General features: G+C 34.9%; 1 pseudogene; it reads right to left on the bottom strand.

The window, feature by feature from the left end:
• Positions 1-7,179: 7,179 nt before the first annotated feature.
• LOC105485624 (hepatocyte nuclear factor 4-gamma pseudogene) lies at positions 7,180-8,402 on the bottom strand (annotated as a pseudogene).
• Positions 8,403-9,417: the final 1,015 nt, after the last annotated feature.

Genomic DNA, 9,417 nt, shown 5'->3' with positions numbered 1-9,417 from the left:
AGTAAAATAACCGACATTTCATTTTCAGGTCTCTGAACCACTTTAGGAAGGAAAAAACTTCCTTTAATACTTAAAACTGAAGAAAACTCAGGCAACTATGACCAATATTTTTAAACAACAACAACAAAAAGAAGCATTCCATATTTTTTTGCACAGTAAATATTTTTTTCTTATCTAGGAATTATATGGGGCTGACTTTGATAATTAAAAAAAACAACTGCTCACCAATATTTACAATGAAGATCATCCAATATTTGTAATGTAACCTAATCAAAAATGCAAAACTGACCAGAAAGTATATCATAGTCTTAAGGTTTTGTTTTATAACACTTAGGCTAAATGTAAATATGCCAAACAAATGTGTTTGTTTCTAAATTTTTAAGCTTATTTTTATGTATAAATTAAATTTTGTGTGGCTGATACAAACTACAAGAACACATTATCAGGTGATTTGATCATTTTCTTGCTAATGCTCAAGAATCAAGTCCAAAAAAAAATGAAATCTAATTTAGGGTCAAAGACCAGTGATAATTTTCCCTTTAATTTATGTAATTGCAAAGTTTTGAAGAATTATTTAACTCTATGTCACAAAATTTTTCATTCTTTTTAGATTTGAATGAGAGATTGCTTTTTTAATAAACTATTTTGAAATCATGAATCCTTTAGGTGTCCATTTTGAGTAAGATATCAGGCAAAGAGTTTTTCAAGTGGACTAAAAAAAATGTGCAAAAAAATTGAAAATGCTTCGGCAACCCTAGAAAAAAATCAATGTCCTCAGCCTTTGTGTTGATGATGAGACTAAGCTATTTTATTCAGCCACTCCCTTCAAACAGATGTTTCCTTATAAAAGCAATAATAGTCTGGGAAGTTTTCCAAATTCATTTATACAAAAGTAAAGAGTTCAATTATAGCTACATTTTATAGGGTTTTTCATTATCTCATTATGATCTGAATCTCTTACACAGGACTGTCTGTACCTGTTGTGTGCAGGGCAATGGACTCTTCGTTGTGTGCATCCTTTTGTGATTTTAACGCATTATTCTGTAGTAGCTATGCAGGAAAAAATTCAAGCCTTTCATCGAAGACTCACTCTTTGTAAATGTTACATGCAAGATAGTAACTCAATTTGAGAACAATATGTTTACTTTCTTTTAGATGGAGTTGGTCAATGTGTACTTCCTACTCTTCAAACTTAGAAGGTTTCCCTGACATTTCTAAAATTTACATTGTGAAATACACAACAGACATAGTAGGAAATTATAAAATATTTATATGTTCGTTTGAGATCACAAATGTCACTGCAGCTCAATTTAATTGCAATTGTAGGAGGCAACTTTGGGTACAACAGCTACTATATTTTCATAACTACATTATGTTCCAAGTTTCTTTAAGTAAAATGTGTTCTTTACTCCTGTGATATAACTGGATTTGTACTGTGATTTTCAACTTGAATATTAAGCTTTATATACCTTTCTTGGTTTGAAGCCACCTGTACTAATAACTCCTGTCACTATTATTTTAGTTTTCCACTTATTTTTTATTTAATCGACAATCTGAAAAAACATCTAGAACCAGAAAAAGGCAAGTGTAGAAACAACTAAATGTGTTTCTCAATAAGCCTGGTTGTACCTATGCATAATTCAGAGAGTGGTCCAAATAGAGTTAATACTGATACTGTAAATAATACTGTGAATACAGTTACAGTTATAACTGTATATCAACTGGCATCTTAAGAAAAAAAATCACATCATTTGCATTTCTCTGATGGCCAGTGATGATGAGCATTTTTTCATGTGTCTGTTGGCTGTCTGAATGTCTTCTTTTGAGAAATGTCTGTTCATATCCTTTGCCCACTTTTTGATGGGGTTGTTTGTTTTTTTCTTGTAAATTTGTTTGAGTTCTTTGTAGGTTCTGGATATTAGCCCTTTGTCAGATGAGTAGATTGCAAAAATTTTCTCCCATTCTGTAGGTTGCCTGTTCACTCTGATGGTAGTTTCTTTTGCTGTGCAGAAGCTCTTTAGTTTAATGAGATCCTATTTGTCAATTTTGGCTTTTGCTGCCGTTGCTTTTGGTGTTTTAGACATGAAGTCTTTGCCCATGCCTATGTCCTGAATGGTACTACCTAGGTTTTCCTCTAGGATTTTTATGGTATTAGGTCTAACATTTAAGTCTCTAATCCATCTTGATGAGATACCATCTCACACCAGTTAGAATGGCGATCATTCAAAAGTCAGGAAACAACAGGTGCTGGAGAGGATGTGGAGAAATAGGAACACTTTTACACTGTTGGTGGGATTGTAAACTAGTTCAACCATTATGGAAAACAGTATGGCGATTCCTCAAGGATCTAGAACTAGATGTACCATATGACCCAGCCATCCCATTACTGGGTATATACCCAAAGGATTATAAATTATGCTGCTATAAAGACACATGCACTCGTATGTTTATTGCAGCACTATTCACAATAGCAAAGACTTGGAATCAACCCAAATGTCCATCAGTGACAGATTGGATTAAGAAAATGTGGCACATATACACCATGGAATACTATGCAGCCATCAAAAAGGATGAGTTTGTGTCCTTTGTAGGGACATGGATGCAGCTGGAAACCATCATTCTTAGCAATCTATCACAAGAACAGAAAACCAAACACCGCATGTTCTCACTCATAGGTGGGAACTGAACAATGAGATCACTTGGACTCAGGAGGGGGAACATCACACACAGGGGCCTGTCATGGGGAGGGGGGAGGGGGGAGGGATTGCATTGGGAGTTATACCTGATGTAAATGACAAGTTGATGGGTGCAGCACACCAACATGGCACAAGTATACATATGTAACAAACCTGCACGTTATGCACATGTACCCTACAACTTAAAGTATAATAATAATAAATAAATTAAAAAAAAAAAAAATAAAAAAAAAAAAAAAAAAAAAAAATCACATCATTTCTGTTGTTTTAAAATATTTTTTGATTCTGAAGCATCAGGCACTCTGCTAAGTAATTGTCATTATTATCCCAACAAATTTGCACAAAAATAATTTTCCCATGAATATAGATATATCTTGACCCATTTTTAACTACAGTTGAATTAGATAGTAAAAAACACACGTTTTCAAAATTACTGTATTTGTGGCTCTATCTATAACATTTAAAATGAAGTGATTTTATGAATTTTTTACTTATTCAATGGGCAATTTAATAAGTTTCAAGGATTCTATCTAATGTCTCCTATTTATTAATATTACAATAAAATTCTGTTCAATAAGCTTAGCTCCCTGCACTATTATTTAAGACTATATGTTAATTGATTAATAATATGATATAGATAATAAATTCGATTAAATTATCAATATATTCATCCTTTGGTAATCTTCATATACCATGTTAGTGTTCCAGAGTACAATCAGTAATAGTTCAAACTGGAAAAGGTGGCCTCCAAGAAAATACAGGTTAAAATATTATGTCCTTAAAATGTTATGCCATACTGCAGATCTTTGACTTGACTCCTTTCTCATTTAGTAATTCCCCTCTGCATCCCTCATAATTTTCTTTTTTTTTTGTTCTGAGGTTTACTCTATCTGAAATTAATATAGCAATGTTAGACTTCTATTATCATTATCATGGTATATCATGGTATAGCAATACAACAGCACAAAAAAATGTAGGTATGTCTTTAATGAAATAGGTAAAGAATATATATGTAGAATATTTTAGAACCATAAAATAAACCAAAGAGCATCTAAATAGACATTAATTCTATGTTTATAGATAAAAATACTGACTATTTATAAGAAGACAAATATTATTTTTATTTTTTTCTGTTTTTATTTACAAAGTTCAGTGAAGCAATATGGCATCACAGTTTAGAAATACTGTAATCTCACTATGATTTGACATTTAAAAATCTACTAATTTTTGATATTCAACAAAAAATTATAAAAATAATTTTACATTTATAAAATGAATCATTATTTCACAACACATTATTCATTCATATTACCTGAAAACAGTTGTATGGTATACAAAAGGAATACATTTCCTTATCAATATTTTGAAAATATGTCAAAAACATTAGTTCCTTTTTGTTCAGCATTTTTGACAGTTCAGTATACAAAATATTACATTATAAATTTCTTAACTATAGTTATTGAAGCCAAATCATTACTAATAGTTTCTAAAACATAGCTGTTTACTAAACATATATGGATAAATTAGAAGTTTCTTTAAAAATGAACTTTATGTTTTGTAGTTTAAAGTTATTTGCTATGTTCTGAATGCTTGTGTTTTTTTTTTTTTTTTTTTTTTTTTGAGACGGAGTCTCACTCTGTCCCCCTTGCTGGAGTGCAGTGGCCGGATCTCAGCTCACTGCAAGCTCCGCCTCCCGGGTTCACGCCATTCTCCTGCCTCAGCCTCCCGAGTAGCTGGGACTACAGGCGCCCGCCACCTCGCCCGGCTAGTTTTTTTGTATTTTTTAGTAGAAACGGGGTTTCACTGTGTTAGCCAGGATGGTCTCGATCTCCTGACCTCGTGATCCACCTGTCTCGGCCTCCCAAAGTGCTGGGATTACAGGCTTGAGCCACCGCGCCCAGCCAAATGCTTGTGTTTTTAAAATTTCATATGTTGAAAACTATTGCTCGGGGTGATGCTATTAGGAGGTCTTTGAAGGTGATTAGGGGCCTTTGGGAAGTGATTAAGTCATGAGGATTAGTGTCTTCATAATAGAGACCCCAACAGAGCTGCCTTGTTTCTTTCATGTGTCAGGACAAAGTTAGAAAATGGCAGGTATGAATCGGGGACCAAATTTGCCAATAGCTCCAATTCCTTGATCTTGGACTTCCAAACCTTGACAACAATAAGAAATAAATTCTGGTTGTTTATGGTCTTCCCAAGGTATGGTATTTTGTTGTAGCAGTCTGCATGGAACAAGATGGCATTTTTTGTATCTTCTAAGAGAAAGCCCTGCAAACTCAACAAAAACCTGCAAAAGGATATTTGTATGTATAAAAATTTTAAAAATATATTATTCATGAAGCAGACACTAGAGTAAATTTTCAAAAAAGAAGAGTTAACCTCCATCAAACAATGATATCCTTTATGGTTTCACAAGGGTATCAGGTCTTGAAGAAATTGTATTGGTTTTATTAAACCAATTATAGCTTTTAAGTAACCATTTTTCTACATTGAGTTGAATTTTAGCTCAGCAGCCAATAAGTTAACATTAATATAATCTTTTCACTTGTAGGGTAAGTGAGATTTATGGCATCATAGTCTTAGTATTGCTTAAAGATCCTGAAAAAGTTTATTTAATTCAATATTTTACAGGTTGGAATAGTTTTTTCTAAAATATATCATTGATATTAATAATTACTCTGACAGTTTTCCCTCTTATCAACCAGAGAGGAACCACTGACTCTTGAGGTAGCTCAAGATTAAATTGTTTTAAAATAAGCTCTAGCTTGGAGATGATATCGAGTAGTTTAAGGCTTCAACAAAGTATATTCCTCAGTCTGGAATTAGACAGTTGGTACATCCCTCAGCTGCCAGATTTCGAAAAGTATTCAAAGTCAATTATTTGAATTTGTTTTTGTTTTCATCAAATCTACTTGGTGAATGTTTTATTTTCTTTAATTTCTTTAGAAGAAAGTCTTATTAAAACTACAAAAGTTGTTTCTTATTAAAACTGCAACAATTTTACACTCATTGCTTACATCTAAATATATTATAGGCAACATGATAGATAATATCCAATAACCACTCAATTGCATATATTTAAAAAAACACTGTGAGTAAGAAGCTTGCATTTTTTATTGCACAACAAAAATTTATAATCATTAATGTCAACCAGACCTAGATTTACATTTATGAACTTTGGTTATGTTCTTACACCCTCAATTTAAGGTTATTTTATTGATAAAAGAGAGATAATACTCTCTCTCCTAAAGTGTTGTTGTAAGGACTAAATAAGGCACATTGGTGGAAGACAGCTAATTTGTCCCCAGGATCAGCTTTCTTAGAGTGGCATGCTTTTGGCTGACACAGAAATTGAACCTATAGATGATTCTCCTGGCCGCCCTGGGACCCAGCTGCAGGCATGTGCTGATTTCTAGTCAATGGAGAACTATTTCTAGATTGTTTCAGAAGAAAGAAAGAAATGTCTGTCGAATTTGAGTGAATCTTTTAGGAGTTTCTTTGTTCCTGTTTAGCCTGTATCTTAACTGATAAAACGAACATGTCTTAGTTTAACATAAATCTTCAAAGACAGTCACATTTCAAAAAATATCCAGTCTTTCTTGGAATGACTTTTTATAATTTCCTAAATTTAGGATTGGTATATTTAACTGTAGACAAAAGAGATGCTTCTTTGCCACAGAACACCCAGAGGAGATTCTTCAAAAAGGTCTACGTTATTCTACAGCAATTGCTTTATTTTTCTAATCTGCAAGTTTGTAATTTATTTTAAAAAAACCTTCATTTTATATTAAACTGAGATTTCTGATCCACTATTCTAAGTTTAAAAACTACATTTTGTTCTGCATCACATCACAATAAAGCAATTACTTATGCATTTCAATCAATATTAAGAAAACAAATCAAAGGCACATATTAGACTTAACAGATGCAGGCAGAATGCAAGGGCAGAACAAATACACTGGCCGGGCGCGGTGGCTCAAGCCTGTAATCCCAGCACTTTGGGAGGCCGAGACGGGCGGATCACGAGGTCAGGAGATCGAAACCATCCTGGCTAACACGGTGAAACCCCGTCTCTATTAAGAAATACAAAAAACTAGCCGGGCGAGGTGGCGGGCGCCTGTAGTCCCAGCTACTCGGGAGGCTGAGGCCGGAGAATGGCGTGAACCCGGGAGGCGGAGCTTGCAGTGAGCTGAGATCCGGCCACTGCACTCCAGCCTGGGCGACAGAGCGAGACTCCGTCTCAAAAAAAAAAAAAAAAAAAAAAAAAAAAAAAAAGAACAAATACACTGTATAAACATCTTCAAACTCTAATATACATTGATTTCATGTGAAAGTTTCACACAGTAGCAACAACAAACAGAATGAACATGTAAAAAAGAAAATAGGATACCATCTTATAACAGTACCGTGAAGAAGCCTTGGATCAGAGTTTGCCAAATGTACTATCTTGAGATGTTTTAAGACAAACAGCTTTTCACATTTATGCAGCGCTGTTCAGAAATAAACACATTTTCGCTATTGTTTTTGTTTGAAGAGAGGCTGGTGAAATGACTGAAGCTTGATTTGTAGTTGTTCTGTAATCTTCTTGTCCAGAGCCTTGTGGTGGGGAAGGGAGTGGGGTTTCAGGAGTTCAAATGTGGTCTGTATGAACCAGTGTGTGCATGGGACCTAAAAGTACGGTTTGTCCAATCAATGGATCTTGAGATAAATGTGGATGTATTGGATGATGGAGGTGACTACTACCATTGGAAGCCCCATCTAACATTTCCTGAAGTAGGTGGACAATTGAAGTCATCCCCAAAATAAATAAACTGTATTTGCTCAGTCATTTGCCAAATGATGCACGGCAGTGCGGGCAGCAGCAGAAACAACTCTCCAAACCTTCCCCAGGGAGCCATACTGCCTGCGGATCATTGATGTAGTTCTCCAAACCCATCCACTCTTGGAATTGCATGCTTTTAATGTTTATTGGATCTGTGTAGCCCATTTAAGTGTAGCCCTTTCGCATCTGGGCCAAAAAATACAATTGCCTTTTGGATTTCTTGAAATGGTTGAACCAGCTCATCTAGAACCCGATTGATTACACTGCTAATCTCAACTTCACAGCTGTTGCAGTGAATAATATAGTTGTTTCCCAAAAGCAAAGTATCTTTATACATCATGGATCTCTTTATAGCTCCAGGCAGTTAAGTGTTCCCCTGCATGAGATCTCAACAGTGCCACCTTATCATCCAGTGGTAACTGACAGAAGGCAGTAATATATTTAGCCCATTCCACCAAGACTAAGAGCTGCTGTTTCAGAAATTCACAGACATCATCAACACTTTCAATTTTTTTTTTCATTTTATTTTTTTTTAACATGTATGTCAGTACATGCCTCAAGGCTTGAGACTGAGATCTGGCAAGACAGAACTTCAGCTTGTGTCAGTGTGTTAATGGAGGGGATATCGCTGCCATCACATGTGCTTCTTCTGGTGCTTGTTCTATTGCATTCATTATGCACAGCTTCTTTTTCATTTCTGCTCTAAAACACTTTTTTAATCGACAGTATATACATTGATTCCTCTTGGCCTTGTCAACAAAACATTGCCGACAGAACCTGCAAGAATAAACGTGACTCTTGCATATGCTGCATCTGAAGAAGCCCTTGCACCCACCACAGCTCGATGCCCCACAGTGTTTTCCTGTTGCCTCGATCCTCATATAGCACATAGACAGATGAGACTCTAGTCTGGGCATTCATATTTGTCCTCTCTGGGGCAGAAGTACCTGCACGGCGCCACTCCCGGAACTCTGGAGCTGCAGTCACTGTCCTGCAGCCACCTCATCTCCCTACAGCAGGTCCCTTCCATCCACCTCAACCGCGATATCTGACACCACACTTTGACAATTATTTTTCAATTGATTTACAGATTTAATAAAATTCCAGTAGAAGTCCAAGTGAGTTATCCTGTACATATTGATAAACTGGTTCAAATGTTTACATGAAAAGACAGGAGCCCCAGAATAATTCACAACAAACTGAAAAAAGAAAAAAAAAAAAAAAAGCATGGAACTGACACTACCTGATTTCTAGAATTACTGTAAATCTATTGTAATCGAGATACGATGGTTTTGATGCAAGGAATAGACACATAGATTAATGGTAGCAAGCCCTTAACTAGAATCACACAAATGCAGTGAACTGATCTTTGGCAAAGAAGCAAGGGCAATCCAGTAGAGAAATGAATGTCATTTTACCAAATGGTCAGGAAAAATTAGACATCACCTGCCAAAAAGTAAACCTAGGGATAGATGAAAGATCTCACACCTTTCACAAGCAATAGTCCAAAGTACATCATAGAACTAACTGTGAAACACAGCACTATAGTAAACTCCCAGAAGAAAACGTAGGCAAAAACGTGTGATTTTTGTTTAGCTGACGTGATGTTAAATACAAAACTGAAGTCACAGTCTATGAAAGAAAAAGAGATGATGTGAAGGGTTATTGAAGTTGAAATATTTTGCTATGTGATAGTCACTGTAATGACAATTAAGAGGCTAGTCACACCCTGGTAGAAAAAAAAAATTGCAAAACATATAAAGAATTTGTATAAAAATATACAAAATACTTTTATAACTCAATAATAAAAAATAAATAATGCAATTGAAAAATAGACAAAATGTCTAATCAGACACTTCACAAATTAATATATACAGATGGCAAATAGGTATATGA

This window comes from Macaca nemestrina, chromosome 16 (genome assembly GCF_043159975.1).
Source record: "Macaca nemestrina isolate mMacNem1 chromosome 16, mMacNem.hap1, whole genome shotgun sequence".
NCBI lineage: Eukaryota > Metazoa > Chordata > Mammalia > Primates > Cercopithecidae > Macaca > Macaca nemestrina.
The sequence above is the reverse complement of the archived record's forward strand: the minus strand, read 5'-3'. Positions and strand labels throughout refer to the sequence as shown.